We start from the raw sequence: 20549 nt of genomic DNA, 5'->3' as shown, positions 1-20549 counted from the left end.
GGGAGCCGCGATTAATATTGATGATTTTCATCTGTCTGCTCCTGGTCCCCACCCCCCACAACCTTTCTTGAGCGAGAGGTAATTTCAGTGCTATGAGCTTCTGCTACCCCTCCTTCGATAGCTCAGTTGGTAGAGCGGAGGACTGTAGCATTAATTCGGGCATCCTTAGGTCGCTGGTTCAAATCCGGCTCGAAGGATTTTGTGGTTTCATTTCCATGTCTTTTGCTGTTAATCAACAATACCTTCCGTTGATTATGAAAAAGTCCCCGAGCTTCGATAAATACTGGAAAAGAAGCGTACTCTATCTGCTTTCAAAGGGAATTGATGACATAGTCATCGCTAGGGGAGGCGTGAAGAACAGTAAAGGAAACCTGCTGATCAAAACTGCTACCAAAGCATTGCATTAGTACATGTATGCCCTTGGCAGACTTCCAATTGCATTGCACCACGGTAGCTGCTTGGCAGCCAATCACACTGTGACTTGCCTTCAATTTGAGTGTCCACCGATGGGCAAGAGGGCATAGCCAATGGAATCATCCCCCGAAAGGCTGAGCAAGCTGGAAAGTAGACCAACAGTTTACACATTTGGGGAAATCCTGAGAAGTTTTGCATTCCAAACTGAGCAAATAAAAGCCCTGCTGGAGAATCGAACCCTGATTGCACTAAGTATATGCTCCATGAAGACAGCCCTCACGTAAGGCGTGGGCAATTTCATCCCTGACACTTTACATTCTAGTCTCAAATCGAGACTTTGCAGTCCGTGGGCTCCAGAGTCTCCTTGCATCCAGCAAAACTTTAGAGGGCAGTGGAGGGGATGTAGCTCAGTGGTAGAGCGCATGCTTCGCATGTATGAGGCCCCGGGTTCAATCCCCGGCATCTCCAGGAGTCGCTGTTCTGTATCTCGGCTCTTTCCAGAAGGCTAGCCTGCCACCTTGTGGAAAGTTGAGGTTTCTCAGGCAGTTGGGGGGTCAGAACCCCACTTAAATAGGTTGCATTGAAAAATATTGTTTGAAATAGGCATAGTTTCCACTTTTCAAGAAAATCTGAGAATTTTGCTTGCCAAAAGGAGGAAATAAATGCCCTCTCTGAGGAACGAACTCAGGACCTTCAGATTATGAGACTGACGCGCTGCCTACTGCGCTAAGAAGGCTGCACACAAGCATCTCTAAACAAGACTATAGACCAGGAAGATAATCCAGGTGCGAGGCTTAAGGATTTTCCTGACTGAGACTTTATGCTGCAGTGTCAAGTGGGTTGACTTGGCAGACACTTACATTCAGGGTTTCCATGCATACAGTAAAACTTGGCATACAAGGGGATGTAGCTCAGTGGTAGAGCGCATGCTTTGCATGTATGAGGCCCCGGGTTCAATCCCCGGCATCTCCAGACTTTTGCCATGCTTATCTTGGATTTTGGCAGAAAACTAGGCTGGCTGTCAGTATTAAGGAAGAGATATGTCATGCAACTGGGATACGAACCCCACTTAAACTGTGAGACGTGTGCCTTGGAAAACCCCATGAAATGGGGCTATCTCATTTTTGATGCTTATAGAACCAAAGAATCTTACTTGTTTAAGCCATCAAAGTGATGATTAATCTTGGCAATCTTAATACATTTAGGATAGAAATCGGTGGCAGCCATCTTGGTCATTGGTAAGGGTTCTTCCTCTAAACCAGAGACTCTCTACAGTAGCTTCAAGAAAAACTGAATATGTTGCCTTTACTCTACTGATTTGTCCATTCTCTTTCCTTTCAAAAATGAACCCAAAATGCATGTTCTTGAAGCTGGGTGCGTGGTAATGACTCCCATAACTTTCTGTCATTTTTCTCACGGTTAAAGGCTTCCATCCATTTGCCACCAATGCTTCCTAAGGTCTTTGTATCAAAGTTCCTTTCCTTTCTGTAAAATTCATCATTGCGGCGCCCCTGCTTTTCACCAAGCCAAGACGGAACATCCACTTTGGTGTGAAATCCTCCTTTGAGGTGATAAGACGTAACTCACAGTGTGCTCTCAGAAGTGGTAGCTTTGAGAGGGAGCCGCGATTAATATTGATGATTTTCATCTGTCTGCTCCTGGTCCCCACCCCCCACAACCTTTCTTGAGCGAGAGGTAATTTCAGTGCTATGAGCTTCTGCTACCCCTCCTTCGATAGCTCAGTTGGTAGAGCGGAGGACTGTAGCATTAATTCGGGCATCCTTAGGTCGCTGGTTCAAATCCGGCTCGAAGGATTTTGTGGTTTCATTTCCATGTCTTTTGCTGTTAATCAACAATACCTTCCGTTGATTATGAAAAAGTCCCCGAGCTTCGATAAATACTGGAAAAGAAGCGTACTCTATCTGCTTTCAAAGGGAATTGATGACATAGTCATCGCTAGGGGAGGCGTGAAGAACAGTAATGGAAACCTGCTGATCAAAACTGCTACCAAAGCATTGCATTAGTACATGTATGCCCTTGGCAGACTTCCAATTGCATTGCACCACGGTAGCTGCTTGGCAGCCAATCACACTGTGACTTGCCTTCAATTTGAGTGTCCACCGATGGGCAAGAGGGCATAGCCAATGGAATCATCCCCCGAAAGGCTGAGCAAGCTGGAAAGTAGACCAACAGTTTACACATTTGGGGAAATCCTGAGAAGTTTTGCATTCCAAACTGAGCAAATAAAAGCCCTGCTGGAGAATCGAACCCTGATTGCACTAAGTATATGCTCCATGAAGACAGCCCTCACGTAAGGCGTGGGCAATTTCATCCCTGACACTTTACATTCTAGTCTCAAATCGAGACTTTGCAGTCCGTGGGCTCCAGAGTCTCCTTGCATCCAGCAAAACTTTAGAGGGCAGTGGAGGGGATGTAGCTCAGTGGTAGAGCGCATGCTTTGCATGTATGAGGCCCCGGGTTCAATCCCCGGCATCTCCAGACTTTTGCCATGCTTATCTTGGATTTTGGCAGAAAACTAGGCTGGCTGTCAGTATTAAGGAAGAGATATGTCATGCAACTGGGATACGAACCCCACTTAAACTGTGAGACGTGTGCCTTGGAAAACCCCATGAAATGGGGCTATCTCATTTTTGATGCTTATAGAACCAAAGAATCTTACTTGTTTAAGCCATCAAAGTGATGATTAATCTTGGCAATCTTAATACATTTAGGATAGAAATCTGTGGCAGCCATCTTGGTCATTGGTAAGGGTTCTTCCTCTAAACCAGAGACTCTCTACAGTAGCTTCAAGAAAAACTGAATATGTTGCCTTTACTCTACTGATTTTTCCATTCTCTTTCATTTCAAAAATGAACCCAAAATGCATGTTCTTGAAGCTGGGTGCGTGGTAATGACTCCCATAACTTTCTGTCATTTTTCTCACGGTTAAAGGCTTCCATCCATTTGCCACCAATGCTTCCTAAGGTCTTTGTATCAAAGTTCCTTTCCTTTCTGTAAAATTCATCATTGCGGCGCCCCTGCTTTTCACCAAGCCAAGACGGAACATCCACTTTGGTGTGAAATCCTCCTTTGAGGTGATAAGACGTAACTCACAGTGTGCTCTCAGAAGTGGTAGCTTTGAGAGGGAGCCGCGATTAATATTGATGATTTTCATCTGTCTGCTCCTGGTCCCCACCCCCCACAACCTTTCTTGAGCGAGAGGTAATTTCAGTGCTATGAGCTTCTGCTACCCCTCCTTCGATAGCTCAGTTGGTAGAGCGGAGGACTGTAGCATTAATTCGGGCATCCTTAGGTCGCTGGTTCAAATCCGGCTCGAAGGATTTTGTGGTTTCATTTCCATGTCTTTTGCTGTTAATCAACAATACCTTCCGTTGATTATGAAAAAGTCCCCGAGCTTCGATAAATACTGGAAAAGAAGCGTACTCTATCTGCTTTCAAAGGGAATTGATGACATAGTCATCGCTAGGGGAGGCGTGAAGAACAGTAAAGGAAACCTGCTGATCAAAACTGCTACCAAAGCATTGCATTAGTACATGTATGCCCTTGGCAGACTTCCAATTGCATTGCACCACGGTAGCTGCTTGGCAGCCAATCACACTGTGACTTGCCTTCAATTTGAGTGTCCACCGATGGGCAAGAGGGCATAGCCAATGGAATCATCCCCCGAAAGGCTGAGCAAGCTGGAAAGTAGACCAACAGTTTACACATTTGGGGAAATCCTGAGAAGTTTTGCATTCCAAACTGAGCAAATAAAAGCCCTGCCGGAGAATCGAACCCTGATTGCACTAAGTATATGCTCCATGAAGACAGCCCTCACGTAAGGCGTGGGCAATTTCATCCCTGACACTTTACATTCTAGTCTCAAATCGAGACTTTGCAGTCCGTGGGCTCCAGAGTCTCCTTGCATCCAGCAAAACTTTAGAGGGCAGTGGAGGGGATGTAGCTCAGTGGTAGAGCGCATGCTTCGCATGTATGAGGCCCCGGGTTCAATCCCCGGCATCTCCAGGAGTCGCTGTTCTGTATCTCGGCTCTTTCCAGAAGGCTAGCCTGCCACCTTGTGGAAAGTTGAGGTTTCTCAGGCAGTTGGGGGGTCAGAACCCCACTTAAATAGGTTGCATTGAAAAATATTGTTTGAAATAGGCATAGTTTCCACTTTTCAAGAAAATCTGAGAATTTTGCTTGCCAAAAGGAGGAAATAAATGCCCTCTCTGAGGAACGAACTCAGGACCTTCAGATTATGAGACTGACGCGCTGCCTACTGCGCTAAGAAGGCTGCACACAAGCATCTCTAAACAAGACTATAGACCAGGAAGATAATCCAGGTGCGAGGCTTAAGGATTTTCCTGACTGAGACTTTATGCTGCAGTGTCAAGTGGGTTGACTTGGCAGACACTTACATTCAGGGTTTCCATGCATACAGTAAAACTTGGCATACAAGGGGATGTAGCTCAGTGGTAGAGCGCATGCTTTGCATGTATGAGGCCCCGGGTTCAATCCCCGGCATCTCCAGACTTTTGCCATGCTTATCTTGGATTTTGGCAGAAAACTAGGCTGGCTGTCAGTATTAAGGAAGAGATATGTCATGCAACTGGGATACGAACCCCACTTAAACTGTGAGACGTGTGCCTTGGAAAACCCCATGAAATGGGGCTATCTCATTTTTGATGCTTATAGAACCAAAGAATCTTACTTGTTTAAGCCATCAAAGTGATGATTAATCTTGGCAATCTTAATACATTTAGGATAGAAATCTGTGGCAGCCATCTTGGTCATTGGTAAGGGTTCTTCCTCTAAACCAGAGACTCTCTACAGTAGCTTCAAGAAAAACTGAATATGTTGCCTTTACTCTACTGATTTTTCCATTCTCTTTCCTTTCAAAAATGAACCCAAAATGCATGTTCTTGAAGCTGGGTGCGTGGTAATGACTCCCATAACTTTCTGTCATTTTTCTCACGGTTAAAGGCTTCCATCCATTTGCCACCAATGCTTCCTAAGGTCTTTGTATCAAAGTTCCTTTCCTTTCTGTAAAATTCATCATTGCGGCGCCCCTGCTTTTCACCAAGCCAAGACGGAACATCCACTTTGGTGTGAAATCCTCCTTTGAGGTGATAAGACGTAACTCACAGTGTGCTCTCAGAAGTGGTAGCTTTGAGAGGGAGCCGCGATTAATATTGATGATTTTCATCTGTCTGCTCCTGGTCCCCACCCCCCACAACCTTTCTTGAGCGAGAGGTAATTTCAGTGCTATGAGCTTCTGCTACCCCTCCTTCGATAGCTCAGTTGGTAGAGCGGAGGACTGTAGCATTAATTCGGGCATCCTTAGGTCGCTGGTTCAAATCCGGCTCGAAGGATTTTGTGGTTTCATTTCCATGTCTTTTGCTGTTAATCAACAATACCTTCCGTTGATTATGAAAAAGTCCCCGAGCTTCGATAAATACTGGAAAAGAAGCGTACTCTATCTGCTTTCAAAGGGAATTGATGACATAGTCATCGCTAGGGGAGGCGTGAAGAACAGTAAAGGAAACCTGCTGATCAAAACTGCTACCAAAGCATTGCATTAGTACATGTATGCCCTTGGCAGACTTCCAATTGCATTGCACCACGGTAGCTGCTTGGCAGCCAATCACACTGTGACTTGCCTTCAATTTGAGTGTCCACCGATGGGCAAGAGGGCATAGCCAATGGAATCATCCCCCGAAAGGCTGAGCAAGCTGGAAAGTAGACCAACAGTTTACACATTTGGGGAAATCCTGAGAAGTTTTGCATTCCAAACTGAGCAAATAAAAGCCCTGCTGGAGAATCGAACCCTGATTGCACTAAGTATATGCTCCATGAAGACAGCCCTCACGTAAGGCGTGGGCAATTTCATCCCTGACACTTTACATTCTAGTCTCAAATCGAGACTTTGCAGTCCGTGGGCTCCAGAGTCTCCTTGCATCCAGCAAAACTTTAGAGGGCAGTGGAGGGGATGTAGCTCAGTGGTAGAGCGCATGCTTCGCATGTATGAGGCCCCGGGTTCAATCCCCGGCATCTCCAGGAGTCGCTGTTCTGTATCTCGGCTCTTTCCAGAAGGCTAGCCTGCCACCTTGTGGAAAGTTGAGGTTTCTCAGGCAGTTGGGGGGTCAGAACCCCACTTAAATAGGTTGCATTGAAAAATATTGTTTGAAATAGGCATAGTTTCCACTTTTCAAGAAAATCTGAGAATTTTGCTTGCCAAAAGGAGGAAATAAATGCCCTCTCTGAGGAACGAACTCAGGACCTTCAGATTATGAGACTGACGCACTGCCTACTGCGCTAAGAAGGCTGCACACAAGCATCTCTAAACAAGACTATAGACCAGGAAGATAATCCAGGTGCGAGGCTTAAGGATTTTCCTGACTGAGACTTTATGCTGCAGTGTCAAGTGGGTTGACTTGGCAGACACTTACATTCAGGGTTTCCATGCATACAGTAAAACTTGGCATACAAGGGGATGTAGCTCAGTGGTAGAGCGCATGCTTTGCATGTATGAGGCCCCGGGTTCAATCCCCGGCATCTCCAGACTTTTGCCATGCTTATCTTGGATTTTGGCAGAAAACTAGGCTGGCTGTCAGTATTAAGGAAGAGATATGTCATGCAACTGGGATACGAACCCCACTTAAACTGTGAGACGTGTGCCTTGGAAAACCCCATGAAATGGGGCTATCTCATTTTTGATGCTTATAGAACCAAAGAATCTTACTTGTTTAAGCCATCAAAGTGATGATTAATCTTGGCAATCTTAATACATTTAGGATAGAAATCTGTGGCAGCCATCTTGGTCATTGGTAAGGGTTCTTCCTCTAAACCAGAGACTCTCTACAGTAGCTTCAAGAAAAACTGAATATGTTGCCTTTACTCTACTGATTTTTCCATTCTCTTTCATTTCAAAAATGAACCCAAAATGCATGTTCTTGAAGCTGGGTGCGTGGTAATGACTCCCATAACTTTCTGTCATTTTTCTCACGGTTAAAGGCTTCCATCCATTTGCCACCAATGCTTCCTAAGGTCTTTGTATCAAAGTTCCTTTCCTTTCTGTAAAATTCATCATTGCGGCGCCCCTGCTTTTCACCAAGCCAAGACGGAACATCCACTTTGGTGTGAAATCCTCCTTTGAGGTGATAAGACGTAACTCACAGTGTGCTCTCAGAAGTGGTAGCTTTGAGAGGGAGCCGCGATTAATATTGATGATTTTCATCTGTCTGCTCCTGGTCCCCACCCCCCACAACCTTTCTTGAGCGAGAGGTAATTTCAGTGCTATGAGCTTCTGCTACCCCTCCTTCGATAGCTCAGTTGGTAGAGCGGAGGACTGTAGCATTAATTCGGGCATCCTTAGGTCGCTGGTTCAAATCCGGCTCGAAGGATTTTGTGGTTTCATTTCCATGTCTTTTGCTGTTAATCAACAATACCTTCCGTTGATTATGAAAAAGTCCCCGAGCTTCGATAAATACTGGAAAAGAAGCGTACTCTATCTGCTTTCAAAGGGAATTGATGACATAGTCATCGCTAGGGGAGGCGTGAAGAACAGTAAAGGAAACCTGCTGATCAAAACTGCTACCAAAGCATTGCATTAGTACATGTATGCCCTTGGCAGACTTCCAATTGCATTGCACCACGGTAGCTGCTTGGCAGCCAATCACACTGTGACTTGCCTTCAATTTGAGTGTCCACCGATGGGCAAGAGGGCATAGCCAATGGAATCATCCCCCGAAAGGCTGAGCAAGCTGGAAAGTAGACCAACAGTTTACACATTTGGGGAAATCCTGAGAAGTTTTGCATTCCAAACTGAGCAAATAAAAGCCCTGCTGGAGAATCGAACCCTGATTGCACTAAGTATATGCTCCATGAAGACAGCCCTCACGTAAGGCGTGGGCAATTTCATCCCTGACACTTTACATTCTAGTCTCAAATCGAGACTTTGCAGTCCGTGGGCTCCAGAGTCTCCTTGCATCCAGCAAAACTTTAGAGGGCAGTGGAGGGGATGTAGCTCAGTGGTAGAGCGCATGCTTCGCATGTATGAGGCCCCGGGTTCAATCCCCGGCATCTCCAGGAGTCGCTGTTCTGTATCTCGGCTCTTTCCAGAAGGCTAGCCTGCCACCTTGTGGAAAGTTGAGGTTTCTCAGGCAGTTGGGGGGTCAGAACCCCACTTAAATAGGTTGCATTGAAAAATATTGTTTGAAATAGGCATAGTTTCCACTTTTCAAGAAAATCTGAGAATTTTGCTTGCCAAAAGGAGGAAATAAATGCCCTCTCTGAGGAACGAACTCAGGACCTTCAGATTATGAGACTGACGCGCTGCCTACTGCGCTAAGAAGGCTGCACACAAGCATCTCTAAACAAGACTATAGACCAGGAAGATAATCCAGGTGCGAGGCTTAAGGATTTTCCTGACTGAGACTTTATGCTGCAGTGTCAAGTGGGTTGACTTGGCAGACACTTACATTCAGGGTTTCCATGCATACAGTAAAACTTGGCATACAAGGGGATGTAGCTCAGTGGTAGAGCGCATGCTTTGCATGTATGAGGCCCCGGGTTCAATCCCCGGCATCTCCAGACTTTTGCCATGCTTATCTTGGATTTTGGCAGAAAACTAGGCTGGCTGTCAGTATTAAGGAAGAGATATGTCATGCAACTGGGATACGAACCCCACTTAAACTGTGAGACGTGTGCCTTGGAAAACCCCATGAAATGGGGCTATCTCATTTTTGATGCTTATAGAACCAAAGAATCTTACTTGTTTAAGCCATGAAAGTGATGATTAATCTTGGCAATCTTAATACATTTAGGATAGAAATCTGTGGCAGCCATCTTGGTCATTGGTAAGGGTTCTTCCTCTAAACCAGAGACTCTCTACAGTAGCTTCAAGAAAAACTGAATATGTTGCCTTTACTCTACTGATTTTTCCATTCTCTTTCCTTTCAAAAATGAACCCAAAATGCATGTTCTTGAAGCTGGGTGCGTGGTAATGACTCCCATAACTTTCTGTCATTTTTCTCACGGTTAAAGGCTTCCATCCATTTGCCACCAATGCTTCCTAAGGTCTTTGTATCAAAGTTCCTTTCCTTTCTGTAAAATTCATCATTGCGGCGCCCCTGCTTTTCACCAAGCCAAGACGGAACATCCACTTTGGTGTGAAATCCTCCTTTGAGGTGATAAGACGTAACTCACAGTGTGCTCTCAGAAGTGGTAGCTTTGAGAGGGAGCCGCGATTAATATTGATGATTTTCATCTGTCTGCTCCTGGTCCCCACCCCCCACAACCTTTCTTGAGCGAGAGGTAATTTCAGTGCTATGAGCTTCTGCTACCCCTCCTTCGATAGCTCAGTTGGTAGAGCGGAGGACTGTAGCATTAATTCGGGCATCCTTAGGTCGCTGGTTCAAATCCGGCTCGAAGGATTTTGTGGTTTCATTTCCATGTCTTTTGCTGTTAATCAACAATACCTTCCGTTGATTATGAAAAAGTCCCCGAGCTTCGATAAATACTGGAAAAGAAGCGTACTCTATCTGCTTTCAAAGGGAATTGATGACATAGTCATCGCTAGGGGAGGCGTGAAGAACAGTAAAGGAAACCTGCTGATCAAAACTGCTACCAAAGCATTGCATTAGTACATGTATGCCCTTGGCAGACTTCCAATTGCATTGCACCACGGTAGCTGCTTGGCAGCCAATCACACTGTGACTTGCCTTCAATTTGAGTGTCCACCGATGGGCAAGAGGGCATAGCCAATGGAATCATCCCCCGAAAGGCTGAGCAAGCTGGAAAGTAGACCAACAGTTTACACATTTGGGGAAATCCTGAGAAGTTTTGCATTCCAAACTGAGCAAATAAAAGCCCTGCTGGAGAATCGAACCCTGATTGCACTAAGTATATGCTCCATGAAGACAGCCCTCACGTAAGGCGTGGGCAATTTCATCCCTGACACTTTACATTCTAGTCTCAAATCGAGACTTTGCAGTCCGTGGGCTCCAGAGTCTCCTTGCATCCAGCAAAACTTTAGAGGGCAGTGGAGGGGATGTAGCTCAGTGGTAGAGCGCATGCTTCGCATGTATGAGGCCCCGGGTTCAATCCCCGGCATCTCCAGGAGTCGCTGTTCTGTATCTCGGCTCTTTCCAGAAGGCTAGCCTGCCACCTTGTGGAAAGTTGAGGTTTCTCAGGCAGTTGGGGGGTCAGAACCCCACTTAAATAGGTTGCATTGAAAAATATTGTTTGAAATAGGCATAGTTTCCACTTTTCAAGAAAATCTGAGAATTTTGCTTGCCAAAAGGAGGAAATAAATGCCCTCTCTGAGGAACGAACTCAGGACCTTCAGATTATGAGACTGACGCGCTGCCTACTGCGCTAAGAAGGCTGCACACAAGCATCTCTAAACAAGACTATAGACCAGGAAGATAATCCAGGTGCGAGGCTTAAGGATTTTCCTGACTGAGACTTTATGCTGCAGTGTCAAGTGGGTTGACTTGGCAGACACTTACATTCAGGGTTTCCATGCATACAGTAAAACTTGGCATACAAGGGGATGTAGCTCAGTGGTAGAGCGCATGCTTTGCATGTATGAGGCCCCGGGTTCAATCCCCGGCATCTCCAGACTTTTGCCATGCTTATCTTGGATTTTGGCAGAAAACTAGGCTGGCTGTCAGTATTAAGGAAGAGATATGTCATGCAACTGGGATACGAACCCCACTTAAACTGTGAGACGTGTGCCTTGGAAAACCCCATGAAATGGGGCTATCTCATTTTTGATGCTTATAGAACCAAAGAATCTTACTTGTTTAAGCCATCAAAGTGATGATTAATCTTGGCAATCTTAATACATTTAGGATAGAAATCTGTGGCAGCCATCTTGGTCATTGGTAAGGGTTCTTCCTCTAAACCAGAGACTCTCTACAGTAGCTTCAAGAAAAACTGAATATGTTGCCTTTACTCTACTGATTTTTCCATTCTCTTTCCTTTCAAAAATGAACCCAAAATGCATGTTCTTGAAGCTGGGTGCGTGGTAATGACTCCCATAACTTTCTGTCATTTTTCTCACGGTTAAAGGCTTCCATCCATTTGCCACCAATGCTTCCTAAGGTCTTTGTATCAAAGTTCCTTTCCTTTCTGTAAAATTCATCATTGCGGCGCCCCTGCTTTTCACCAAGCCAAGACGGAACATCCACTTTGGTGTGAAATCCTCCTTTGAGGTGATAAGACGTAACTCACAGTGTGCTCTCAGAAGTGGTAGCTTTGAGAGGGAGCCGCGATTAATATTGATGATTTTCATCTGTCTGCTCCTGGTCCCCACCCCCCACAACCTTTCTTGAGCGAGAGGTAATTTCAGTGCTATGAGCTTCTGCTACCCCTCCTTCGATAGCTCAGTTGGTAGAGCGGAGGACTGTAGCATTAATTCGGGCATCCTTAGGTCGCTGGTTCAAATCCGGCTCGAAGGATTTTGTGGTTTCATTTCCATGTCTTTTGCTGTTAATCAACAATACCTTCCGTTGATTATGAAAAAGTCCCCGAGCTTCGATAAATACTGGAAAAGAAGCGTACTCTATCTGCTTTCAAAGGGAATTGATGACATAGTCATCGCTAGGGGAGGCGTGAAGAACAGTAATGGAAACCTGCTGATCAAAACTGCTACCAAAGCATTGCATTAGTACATGTATGCCCTTGGCAGACTTCCAATTGCATTGCACCACGGTAGCTGCTTGGCAGCCAATCACACTGTGACTTGCCTTCAATTTGAGTGTCCACCGATGGGCAAGAGGGCATAGCCAATGGAACCATCCCCCGAAAGGCTGAGCAAGCTGGAAAGTAGACCAACAGTTTACACATTTGGGGAAATCCTGAGAAGTTTTGCATTCCAAACTGAGCAAATAAAAGCCCTGCCGGAGAATCGAACCCTGATTGCACTAAGTATATGCTCCATGAAGACAGCCCTCACGTAAGGCGTGGGCAATTTCATCCCTGACACTTTACATTCTAGTCTCAAATCGAGACTTTGCAGTCCGTGGGCTCCATAGTCTCCTTGCATCCAGCAAAACTTTAGAGGGCAGTGGAGGGGATGTAGCTCAGTGGTAGAGCGCATGCTTCGCATGTATGAGGCCCCGGGTTCAATCCCCGGCATCTCCAGGAGTCGCTGTTCTGTATCTCGGCTTTTTCCAGAAGGCTAGCCTGCCACCTTGTGGAAAGTTGAGGTTTCTCAGGCAGTTGGGGGGTCAGAACCCCACTTAAATAGGTTGCATTGAAAAATATTGTTTGAAATAGGCATAGATTCCACTTTTCAAGAAAATCTGAGAATTTTGCTTGCCAAAAGGAGGAAATAAATGCCCTCTCTGAGGAACGAACTCAGGACCTTCAGATTATGAGACTGACGCGCTGCCTACTGCGCTAAGAAGGCTGCACACAAGCATCTCTAAACAAGACTATAGACCAGGAAGATAATCCAGGTGCGAGGCTTAAGGATTTTCCTGACTGAGACTTTATGCTGCAGTGTCAAGTGGGTTGACTTGGCAGACACTTACATTCAGGGTTTCCATGCATACAGTAAAACTTGGCATACAAGGGGATGTAGCTCAGTGGTAGAGCGCATGCTTTGCATGTATGAGGCCCCGGGTTCAATCCCCGGCATCTCCAGACTTTTGCCATGCTTATCTTGGATTTTGGCAGAAAACTAGGCTGGCTGTCAGTATTAAGGAAGAGATATGTCATGCAACTGGGATACGAACCCCACTTAAACTGTGAGACGTGTGCCTTGGAAAACCCCATGAAATGGGGCTATCTCATTTTTGATGCTTATAGAACCAAAGAATCTTACTTGTTTAAGCCATCAAAGTGATGATTAATCTTGGCAATCTTAATACATTTAGGATAGAAATCGGTGGCAGCCATCTTGGTCATTGGTAAGGGTTCTTCCTCTAAACCAGAGACTCTCTACAGTAGCTTCAAGAAAAACTGAATATGTTGCCTTTACTCTACTGATTTTTCCATTCTCTTTCCTTTCAAAAATGAACCCAAAATGCATGTTCTTGAAGCTGGGTGCGTGGTAATGACTCCCATAACTTTCTGTCATTTTTCTCACGGTTAAAGGCTTCCATCCATTTGCCACCAATGCTTCCTAAGGTCTTTGTATCAAAGTTCCTTTCCTTTCTGTAAAATTCATCATTGCGGCGCCCCTGCTTTTCACCAAGCCAAGACGGAACATCCACTTTGGTGTGAAATCCTCCTTTGAGGTGATAAGACGTAACTCACAGTGTGCTCTCAGAAGTGGTAGCTTTGAGAGGGAGCCGCGATTAATATTGATGATTTTCATCTGTCTGCTCCTGGTCCCCACCCCCCACAACCTTTCTTGAGCGAGAGGTAATTTCAGTGCTATGAGCTTCTGCTACCCCTCCTTCGATAGCTCAGTTGGTAGAGCGGAGGACTGTAGCATTAATTCGGGCATCCTTAGGTCGCTGGTTCAAATCCGGCTCGAAGGATTTTGTGGTTTCATTTCCATGTCTTTTGCTGTTAATCAACAATACCTTCCGTTGATTATGAAAAAGTCCCCGAGCTTCGATAAATACTGGAAAAGAAGCGTACTCTATCTGCTTTCAAAGGGAATTGATGACATAGTCATCGCTAGGGGAGGCGTGAAGAACAGTAATGGAAACCTGCTGATCAAAACTGCTACCAAAGCATTGCATTAGTACATGTATGCCCTTGGCAGACTTCCAATTGCATTGCACCACGGTAGCTGCTTGGCAGCCAATCACACTGTGACTTGCCTTCAATTTGAGTGTCCACCGATGGGCAAGAGGGCATAGCCAATGGAATCATCCCCCGAAAGGCTGAGCAAGCTGGAAAGTAGACCAACAGTTTACACATTTGGGGAAATCCTGAGAAGTTTTGCATTCCAAACTGAGCAAATAAAAGCCCTGCCGGAGAATCGAACCCTGATTGCACTAAGTATATGCTCCATGAAGACAGCCCTCACGTAAGGCGTGGGCAATTTCATCCCTGACACTTTACATTCTAGTCTCAAATCGAGACTTTGCAGTCCGTGGGCTCCAGAGTCTCCTTGCATCCAGCAAAACTTTAGAGGGCAGTGGAGGGGATGTAGCTCAGTGGTAGAGCGCATGCTTCGCATGTATGAGGCCCCGGGTTCAATCCCCGGCATCTCCAGGAGTCGCTGTTCTGTATCTCGGCTTTTTCCAGAAGGCTAGCCTGCCACCTTGTGGAAAGTTGAGGTTTCTCAGGCAGTTGGGGGGTCAGAACCCCACTTAAATAGGTTGCATTGAAAAATATTGTTTGAAATAGGCATAGATTCCACTTTTCAAGAAAATCTGAGAATTTTGCTTGCCAAAAGGAGGAAATAAATGCCCTCTCTGAGGAACGAACTCAGGACCTTCAGATTATGAGACTGACGCGCTGCCTACTGCGCTAAGAAGGCTGCACACAAGCATCTCTAAACAAGACTATAGACCAGGAAGATAATCCAGGTGCGAGGCTTAAGGATTTTCCTGACTGAGAATTTATGCTGCAGTGTCAAGTGGGTTGACTTGGCAGACACTTACATTCAGGGTTTCCATGCATACAGTAAAACTTGGCATACAAGGGGATGTAGCTCAGTGGTAGAGCGCATGCTTTGCATGTATGAGGCCCCGGGTTCAATCCCCGGCATCTCCAGACTTTTGCCATGCTTATCTTGGATTTTGGCAGAAAACTAGGCTGGCTGTCAGTATTAAGGAAGAGATATGTCATGCAACTGGGATACGAACCCCACTTAAACTGTGAGACGTGTGCCTTGGAAAACCCCATGAAATGGGGCTATCTCATTTTTGATGCTTATAGAACCAAAGAATCTTACTTGTTTAAGCCATCAAAGTGATGATTAATCTTGGCAATCTTAATACATTTAGGATAGAAATCTGTGGCAGCCATCTTGGTCATTGGTAAGGGTTCTTCCTCTAAACCAGAGACTCTCTACAGTAGCTTCAAGAAAAACTGAATATGTTGCCTTTACTCTACTGATTTTTCCATTCTCTTTCCTTTCAAAAATGAACCCAAAATGCATGTTCTTGAAGCTGGGTGCGTGGTAATGACTCCCATAACTTTCTGTCATTTTTCTCACGGTTAAAGGCTTCCATCCATTTGCCACCAATGCTTCCTAAGGTCTTTGTATCAAAGTTCCTTTCCTTTCTGTAAAATTCATCATTGCGGCGCCCCTGCTTTTCACCAAGCCAAGACGGAACATCCACTTTGGTGTGAAATCCTCCTTTGAGGTGATAAGACGTAACTCACAGTGTGCTCTCAGAAGTGGTAGCTTTGAGAGGGAGCCGCGATTAATATTGATGATTTTCATCTGTCTGCTCCTGGTCCCCACCCCCCACAACCTTTCTTGAGCGAGAGGTAATTTCAGTGCTATGAGCTTCTGCTACCCCTCCTTCGATAGCTCAGTTGGTAGAGCGGAGGACTGTAGCATTAATTCGGGCATCCTTAGGTCGCTGGTTCAAATCCGGCTCGAAGGATTTTGTGGTTTCATTTCCATGTCTTTTGCTGTTAATCAACAATACCTTCCGTTGATTATGAAAAAGTCCCCGAGCTTCGATAAATACTGGAAAAGAAGCGTACTCTATCTGCTTTCAAAGGGAATTGATGACATAGTCATCGCTAGGGGAGGCGTGAAGAACAGTAATGGAAACCTGCTGATCAAAACTGCTACCAAAGCATTGCATTAGTACATGTATGCCCTTGGCAGACTTCCAATTGCATTGCACCACGGTAGCTGCTTGGCAGCCAATCACACTGTGACTTGCCTTCAATTTGAGTGTCCACCGATGGGCAAGAGGGCATAGCCAATGGAATCATCCCCCGAAAGGCTGAGCAAGCTGGAAAGTAGACCAACAGTTTACACATTTGGGGAAATCCTGAGAAGTTTTGCATTCCAAACTGAGCAAATAAAAGCCCTGCCGGAGAATCGAACCCTGATTGCACTAAGTATATGCTCCATGAAGACAGCCCTCACGTAAGGCGTGGGCAATTTCATCCCTGACACTTTACATTCTAGTCTCAAATCGAGACTTTGCAGTCCGTGGGCTCCAGAGTCTCCTTGCATCCACCAAAACTTTAGAGGGCAGTGGAGGGGATGTAGCTCAGTGGTAGAGCGCATGCTTCGCATGTATGAGGCCCCGGGTTCAATCCCCGGCATCTCCAGGAGTCGCTGTTCTGTATCTCGGCTTTTTCCAGAAGGCTAGCCTGCCACCTTGTGGAAAGTTGAGGTTTCTCAGGCAGTTGGGGGGTCAGAACCCCACTTAAATAGGTTGCATTGAAAAATATTGTTTGAAATAGGCATAGATTCCACTTTTCAAGAAAATCTGAGAATTTTGCTTGCCAAAAGGAGGAAATAAATGCCCTCTCTGAGGAACGAACTCAGGACCTTCAGATTATGAGACTGACGCGCTGCCTACTGCGCTAAGAAGGCTGCACACAAGCATCTCTAAACAAGACTATAGACCAGGAAGATAATCCAGGTGCGAGGCTTAAGGATTTTCCTGACTGAGACTTTATGCTGCAGTGTCAAGTGGGTTGACTTGGCAGACACTTACATTCAGGGTTTCCATGCATACAGTAAAACTTGGCATACAAGGGGATGTAGCTCAGTGGTAGAGCGCATGCTTTGCATGTATGAGGCCCCGGGTTCAATCCCCGGCATCTCCAGACTTTTGCCATGCTTATCTTGGATTTTGGCAGAAAACTAGGCTGGCTGTCAGTATTAAGGAAGAGATATGTCATGCAACTGGGATACGAACCCCACTTAAACTGTGAGACGTGTGCCTTGGAAAACCCCATGAAATGGGGCTATCTCATTTTTGATGCTTATAGAACCAAAGAATCTTACTTGTTTAAGCCATCAAAGTGATGATTAATCTTGGCAATCTTAATACATTTAGGATAGAAATCTGTGGCAGCCATCTTGGTCATTGGTAAGGGTTCTTCCTCTAAACCAGAGACTCTCTACAGTAGCTTCAAGAAAAACTGAATATGTTGCCTTTACTCTACTGATTTTTCCATTCTCTTTCCTTTCAAAAATGAACCCAAAATGCATGTTCTTGAAGCTGGGTGCGTGGTAATGACTCCCATAACTTTCTGTCATTTTTCTCACGGTTAAAGGCTTCCATCCATTTGCCACCAATGCTTCCTAAGGTCTTTGTATCAAAGTTCCTTTCCTTTCTGTAAAATTCATCATTGCGGCGCCCCTGCTTTTCACCAAGCCAAGACGGAACATCCACTTTGGTGTGAAATCCTCCTTTGAGGTGATAAGACGTAACTCACAGTGTGCTCTCAGAAGTGGTAGCTTTGAGAGGGAGCCGCGATTAATATTGATGATTTTCATCTGTCTGCTCCTGGTCCCCACCCCCCACAACCTTTCTTGAGCGAGAGGTAATTTCAGTGCTATGAGCTTCTGCTACCCCTCCTTCGATAGCTCAGTTGGTAGAGCGGAGGACTGTAGCATTAATTCGGGCATCCTTAGGTCGCTGGTTCAAATCCGGCTCGAAGGATTTTGTGGTTTCATTTCCATGTCTTTTGCTGTTAATCAACAATACCTTCCGTTGATTATGAAAAAGTCCCCGAGCTTCGATAAATACTGGAAAAGAAGCGTACTCTATCTGCTTTCAAAGGGAATTGATGACATAGTCATCGCTAGGGGAGGCGTGAAGAACAGTAAAGGAAACCTGCTGATCAAAACTGCTACCAAAGCATTGCATTAGTACATGTATGCCCTTGGCAGACTTCCAATTGCATTGCACCACGGTAGCTGCTTGGCAGCCAATCACACTGTGACTTGCCTTCAATTTGAGTGTCCACCGATGGGCAAGAGGGCATAGCCAATGGAATCATCCCCCGAAAGGCTGAGCAAGCTGGAAAGTAGACCAACAGTTTACACATTTGGGGAAATCCTGAGAAGTTTTGCATTCCAAACTGAGCAAATAAAAGCCCTGCTGGAGAATCGAACCCTGATTGCACTAAGTATATGCTCCATGAAGACAGCCCTCACGTAAGGCGTGGGCAATTTCATCCCTGACACTTTACATTCTAGTCTCAAATCGAGACTTTGCAGTCCGTGGGCTCCAGAGTCTCCTTGCATCCAGCAAAACTTTAGAGGGCAGTGGAGGGGATGTAGCTCAGTGGTAGAGCGCATGCTTCGCATGTATGAGGCCCCGGGTTCAATCCCCGGCATCTCCAGGAGTCGCTGTTCTGTATCTCGGCTCTTTCCAGAAGGCTAGCCTGCCACCTTGTGGAAAGTTGAGGTTTCTCAGGCAGTTGGGGGGTCAGAACCCCACTTAAATAGGTTGCATTGAAAAATATTGTTTGAAATAGGCATAGTTTCCACTTTTCAAGAAAATCTGAGAATTTTGCTTGCCAAAAGGAGGAAATAAATGCCCTCTCTGAGGAACGAACTCAGGACCTTCAGATTATGAGACTGACGCACTGCCTACTGCGCTAAGAAGGCTGCACACAAGCATCTCTAAACAAGACTATAGACCAGGAAGATAATCCAGGTGCGAGGCTTAAGGATTTTCCTGACTGAGACTTTATGCTGCAGTGTCAAGTGGGTTGACTTGGCAGACACTTACATTCAGGGTTTCCATGCATACAGTAAAACTTGGCATACAAGGGGATGTAGCTCAGTGGTAGAGCGCATGCTTTGCATGTATGAGGCCCCGGGTTCAATCCCCGGCATCTCCAGACTTTTGCCATGCTTATCTTGGATTTTGGCAGAAAACTAGGCTGGCTGTCAGTATTAAGGAAGAGATATGTCATGCAACTGGGATACGAACCCCACTTAAACTGTGAGACGTGTGCCTTGGAAAACCCCATGAAATGGGGCTATCTCATTTTTGATGCTTATAGAACCAAAGAATCTTACTTGTTTAAGCCATCAAAGTGATGATTAATCTTGGCAATCTTAATACATTTAGGATAGAAATCTGTGGCAGCCATCTTGGTCATTGGTAAGGGTTCTTCCTCTAAACCAGAGACTCTCTACAGTAGCTTCAAGAAAAACTGAATATGTTGCCTTTACTCTACTGATTTTTCCATTCTCTTTCATTTCAAAAATGAACCCAAAATGCATGTTCTTGAAGCTGGGTGCGTGGTAATGACTCCCATAACTTTCTGTCATTTTTCTCACGGTTAAAGGCTTCCATCCATTTGCCACCAATGCTTCCTAAGGTCTTTGTATCAAAGTTCCTTTCCTTTCTGTAAAATTCATCATTGCGGCGCCCCTGCTTTTCACCAAGCCAAGACGGAACATCCACTTTGGTGTGAAATCCTCCTTTGAGGTGATAAGACGTAACTCACAGTGTGCTCTCAGAAGTGGTAGCTTTGAGAGGGAGCCGCGATTAATATTGATGATTTTCATCTGTCTGCTCCTGGTCCCCACCCCCCACAACCTTTCTTGAGCGAGAGGTAATTTCAGTGCTATGAGCTTCTGCTACCCCTCCTTCGATAGCTCAGTTGGTAGAGCGGAGGACTGTAGCATTAATTCGGGCATCCTTAGGTCGCTGGTTCAAATCCGGCTCGAAGGATTTTGTGGTTTCATTTCCATGTCTTTTGCTGTTAATCAACAATACCTTCCGTTGATTATGAAAAAGTCCCCGAGCTTCGATAAATACTGGAAAAGAAGCGTACTCTATCTGCTTTCAAAGGGAATTGATGACATAGTCATCGCTAGGGGAGGCGTGAAGAACAGTAAAGGAAACCTGCTGATCAAAACTGCTACCAAAGCATTGCATTAGTACATGTATGCCCTTGGCAGACTTCCAATTGCATTGCACCACGGTAGCTGCTTGGCAGCCAATCACACTGTGACTTGCCTTCAATTTGAGTGTCCACCGATGGGCAAGAGGGCATAGCCAATGGAATCATCCCCCGAAAGGCTGAGCAAGCTGGAAAGTAGACCAACAGTTTACACATTTGGGGAAATCCTGAGAAGTTTTGCATTCCAAACTGAGCAAATAAAAGCCCTGCTGGAGAATCGAACCCTGATTGCACTAAGTATATGCTCCATGAAGACAGCCCTCACGTAAGGCGTGGGCAATTTCATCCCTGACACTTTACATTCTAGTCTCAAA

At 45.5% G+C, this 20549-nt stretch overlaps 39 non-coding genes across 39 annotated transcripts; 30 read left to right on the top strand and 9 right to left on the bottom strand.

Annotated features, from left to right (window-relative positions):
• The first annotated feature begins 111 nt into the window (after nt 1-111).
• TRNAY-GUA (transfer RNA tyrosine (anticodon GUA)) lies at nt 112-197 on the top strand. Its single transcript is given in 2 exon segments — nt 112-148; nt 162-197. It is a non-coding gene; the product is annotated as a tRNA-Tyr (tRNA).
• A 613-nt stretch (nt 198-810) lies between these two features.
• TRNAA-CGC (transfer RNA alanine (anticodon CGC)) lies at nt 811-882 on the top strand. The gene has a single exon. It is a non-coding gene; the product is annotated as a tRNA-Ala (tRNA).
• Nucleotides 883-1077: 195 nt separating this feature from the next.
• TRNAM-CAU (transfer RNA methionine (anticodon CAU)) lies at nt 1078-1150 on the bottom strand. The gene has a single exon. It is a non-coding gene; the product is annotated as a tRNA-Met (tRNA).
• A 164-nt stretch (nt 1151-1314) lies between these two features.
• On the top strand, nt 1315-1386 carry TRNAA-UGC (transfer RNA alanine (anticodon UGC)). Its single transcript has one exon. It is a non-coding gene; the product is annotated as a tRNA-Ala (tRNA).
• A 756-nt stretch (nt 1387-2142) lies between these two features.
• TRNAY-GUA (transfer RNA tyrosine (anticodon GUA)) lies at nt 2143-2228 on the top strand. Its single transcript is given in 2 exon segments — nt 2143-2179; nt 2193-2228. It is a non-coding gene; the product is annotated as a tRNA-Tyr (tRNA).
• A 613-nt stretch (nt 2229-2841) lies between these two features.
• TRNAA-UGC (transfer RNA alanine (anticodon UGC)) lies at nt 2842-2913 on the top strand. Its single transcript has one exon. It is a non-coding gene; the product is annotated as a tRNA-Ala (tRNA).
• Nucleotides 2914-3669: 756 nt separating this feature from the next.
• On the top strand, nt 3670-3755 carry TRNAY-GUA (transfer RNA tyrosine (anticodon GUA)). The gene is given in 2 exon segments: nt 3670-3706; nt 3720-3755. It is a non-coding gene; the product is annotated as a tRNA-Tyr (tRNA).
• Nucleotides 3756-4368: 613 nt separating this feature from the next.
• TRNAA-CGC (transfer RNA alanine (anticodon CGC)) lies at nt 4369-4440 on the top strand. Its single transcript has one exon. It is a non-coding gene; the product is annotated as a tRNA-Ala (tRNA).
• A 195-nt stretch (nt 4441-4635) lies between these two features.
• On the bottom strand, nt 4636-4708 carry TRNAM-CAU (transfer RNA methionine (anticodon CAU)). The gene has a single exon. It is a non-coding gene; the product is annotated as a tRNA-Met (tRNA).
• A 164-nt stretch (nt 4709-4872) lies between these two features.
• TRNAA-UGC (transfer RNA alanine (anticodon UGC)) lies at nt 4873-4944 on the top strand. The gene has a single exon. It is a non-coding gene; the product is annotated as a tRNA-Ala (tRNA).
• A 756-nt stretch (nt 4945-5700) lies between these two features.
• Nucleotides 5701-5786, top strand: TRNAY-GUA (transfer RNA tyrosine (anticodon GUA)). Its single transcript is given in 2 exon segments — nt 5701-5737; nt 5751-5786. It is a non-coding gene; the product is annotated as a tRNA-Tyr (tRNA).
• Nucleotides 5787-6399: 613 nt separating this feature from the next.
• TRNAA-CGC (transfer RNA alanine (anticodon CGC)) lies at nt 6400-6471 on the top strand. Its single transcript has one exon. It is a non-coding gene; the product is annotated as a tRNA-Ala (tRNA).
• Nucleotides 6472-6666: 195 nt separating this feature from the next.
• Nucleotides 6667-6739, bottom strand: TRNAM-CAU (transfer RNA methionine (anticodon CAU)). The gene has a single exon. It is a non-coding gene; the product is annotated as a tRNA-Met (tRNA).
• Nucleotides 6740-6903: 164 nt separating this feature from the next.
• Nucleotides 6904-6975, top strand: TRNAA-UGC (transfer RNA alanine (anticodon UGC)). The gene has a single exon. It is a non-coding gene; the product is annotated as a tRNA-Ala (tRNA).
• Nucleotides 6976-7731: 756 nt separating this feature from the next.
• On the top strand, nt 7732-7817 carry TRNAY-GUA (transfer RNA tyrosine (anticodon GUA)). The gene is given in 2 exon segments: nt 7732-7768; nt 7782-7817. It is a non-coding gene; the product is annotated as a tRNA-Tyr (tRNA).
• Nucleotides 7818-8430: 613 nt separating this feature from the next.
• On the top strand, nt 8431-8502 carry TRNAA-CGC (transfer RNA alanine (anticodon CGC)). The gene has a single exon. It is a non-coding gene; the product is annotated as a tRNA-Ala (tRNA).
• A 195-nt stretch (nt 8503-8697) lies between these two features.
• On the bottom strand, nt 8698-8770 carry TRNAM-CAU (transfer RNA methionine (anticodon CAU)). The gene has a single exon. It is a non-coding gene; the product is annotated as a tRNA-Met (tRNA).
• A 164-nt stretch (nt 8771-8934) lies between these two features.
• On the top strand, nt 8935-9006 carry TRNAA-UGC (transfer RNA alanine (anticodon UGC)). Its single transcript has one exon. It is a non-coding gene; the product is annotated as a tRNA-Ala (tRNA).
• A 756-nt stretch (nt 9007-9762) lies between these two features.
• On the top strand, nt 9763-9848 carry TRNAY-GUA (transfer RNA tyrosine (anticodon GUA)). Its single transcript is given in 2 exon segments — nt 9763-9799; nt 9813-9848. It is a non-coding gene; the product is annotated as a tRNA-Tyr (tRNA).
• Nucleotides 9849-10461: 613 nt separating this feature from the next.
• Nucleotides 10462-10533, top strand: TRNAA-CGC (transfer RNA alanine (anticodon CGC)). Its single transcript has one exon. It is a non-coding gene; the product is annotated as a tRNA-Ala (tRNA).
• Nucleotides 10534-10728: 195 nt separating this feature from the next.
• TRNAM-CAU (transfer RNA methionine (anticodon CAU)) lies at nt 10729-10801 on the bottom strand. Its single transcript has one exon. It is a non-coding gene; the product is annotated as a tRNA-Met (tRNA).
• A 164-nt stretch (nt 10802-10965) lies between these two features.
• TRNAA-UGC (transfer RNA alanine (anticodon UGC)) lies at nt 10966-11037 on the top strand. Its single transcript has one exon. It is a non-coding gene; the product is annotated as a tRNA-Ala (tRNA).
• A 756-nt stretch (nt 11038-11793) lies between these two features.
• On the top strand, nt 11794-11879 carry TRNAY-GUA (transfer RNA tyrosine (anticodon GUA)). The gene is given in 2 exon segments: nt 11794-11830; nt 11844-11879. It is a non-coding gene; the product is annotated as a tRNA-Tyr (tRNA).
• A 613-nt stretch (nt 11880-12492) lies between these two features.
• TRNAA-CGC (transfer RNA alanine (anticodon CGC)) lies at nt 12493-12564 on the top strand. The gene has a single exon. It is a non-coding gene; the product is annotated as a tRNA-Ala (tRNA).
• Nucleotides 12565-12759: 195 nt separating this feature from the next.
• TRNAM-CAU (transfer RNA methionine (anticodon CAU)) lies at nt 12760-12832 on the bottom strand. Its single transcript has one exon. It is a non-coding gene; the product is annotated as a tRNA-Met (tRNA).
• Nucleotides 12833-12996: 164 nt separating this feature from the next.
• TRNAA-UGC (transfer RNA alanine (anticodon UGC)) lies at nt 12997-13068 on the top strand. Its single transcript has one exon. It is a non-coding gene; the product is annotated as a tRNA-Ala (tRNA).
• A 756-nt stretch (nt 13069-13824) lies between these two features.
• On the top strand, nt 13825-13910 carry TRNAY-GUA (transfer RNA tyrosine (anticodon GUA)). Its single transcript is given in 2 exon segments — nt 13825-13861; nt 13875-13910. It is a non-coding gene; the product is annotated as a tRNA-Tyr (tRNA).
• Nucleotides 13911-14523: 613 nt separating this feature from the next.
• On the top strand, nt 14524-14595 carry TRNAA-CGC (transfer RNA alanine (anticodon CGC)). Its single transcript has one exon. It is a non-coding gene; the product is annotated as a tRNA-Ala (tRNA).
• A 195-nt stretch (nt 14596-14790) lies between these two features.
• TRNAM-CAU (transfer RNA methionine (anticodon CAU)) lies at nt 14791-14863 on the bottom strand. The gene has a single exon. It is a non-coding gene; the product is annotated as a tRNA-Met (tRNA).
• Nucleotides 14864-15027: 164 nt separating this feature from the next.
• TRNAA-UGC (transfer RNA alanine (anticodon UGC)) lies at nt 15028-15099 on the top strand. Its single transcript has one exon. It is a non-coding gene; the product is annotated as a tRNA-Ala (tRNA).
• Nucleotides 15100-15855: 756 nt separating this feature from the next.
• Nucleotides 15856-15941, top strand: TRNAY-GUA (transfer RNA tyrosine (anticodon GUA)). Its single transcript is given in 2 exon segments — nt 15856-15892; nt 15906-15941. It is a non-coding gene; the product is annotated as a tRNA-Tyr (tRNA).
• Nucleotides 15942-16554: 613 nt separating this feature from the next.
• TRNAA-CGC (transfer RNA alanine (anticodon CGC)) lies at nt 16555-16626 on the top strand. Its single transcript has one exon. It is a non-coding gene; the product is annotated as a tRNA-Ala (tRNA).
• Nucleotides 16627-16821: 195 nt separating this feature from the next.
• Nucleotides 16822-16894, bottom strand: TRNAM-CAU (transfer RNA methionine (anticodon CAU)). The gene has a single exon. It is a non-coding gene; the product is annotated as a tRNA-Met (tRNA).
• Nucleotides 16895-17058: 164 nt separating this feature from the next.
• TRNAA-UGC (transfer RNA alanine (anticodon UGC)) lies at nt 17059-17130 on the top strand. Its single transcript has one exon. It is a non-coding gene; the product is annotated as a tRNA-Ala (tRNA).
• Nucleotides 17131-17886: 756 nt separating this feature from the next.
• On the top strand, nt 17887-17972 carry TRNAY-GUA (transfer RNA tyrosine (anticodon GUA)). Its single transcript is given in 2 exon segments — nt 17887-17923; nt 17937-17972. It is a non-coding gene; the product is annotated as a tRNA-Tyr (tRNA).
• A 613-nt stretch (nt 17973-18585) lies between these two features.
• On the top strand, nt 18586-18657 carry TRNAA-CGC (transfer RNA alanine (anticodon CGC)). Its single transcript has one exon. It is a non-coding gene; the product is annotated as a tRNA-Ala (tRNA).
• A 195-nt stretch (nt 18658-18852) lies between these two features.
• On the bottom strand, nt 18853-18925 carry TRNAM-CAU (transfer RNA methionine (anticodon CAU)). Its single transcript has one exon. It is a non-coding gene; the product is annotated as a tRNA-Met (tRNA).
• A 164-nt stretch (nt 18926-19089) lies between these two features.
• On the top strand, nt 19090-19161 carry TRNAA-UGC (transfer RNA alanine (anticodon UGC)). Its single transcript has one exon. It is a non-coding gene; the product is annotated as a tRNA-Ala (tRNA).
• A 756-nt stretch (nt 19162-19917) lies between these two features.
• On the top strand, nt 19918-20003 carry TRNAY-GUA (transfer RNA tyrosine (anticodon GUA)). The gene is given in 2 exon segments: nt 19918-19954; nt 19968-20003. It is a non-coding gene; the product is annotated as a tRNA-Tyr (tRNA).
• Nucleotides 20004-20549: the final 546 nt, after the last annotated feature.

This window comes from Lissotriton helveticus, chromosome 1_2 (assembly GCF_964261635.1).
Source record: "Lissotriton helveticus chromosome 1_2, aLisHel1.1, whole genome shotgun sequence".
Taxonomy (NCBI): Eukaryota; Metazoa; Chordata; class Amphibia; order Caudata; family Salamandridae; genus Lissotriton; species Lissotriton helveticus.
The sequence above is the reverse complement of the archived record's forward strand: the minus strand, read 5'-3'. Positions and strand labels throughout refer to the sequence as shown.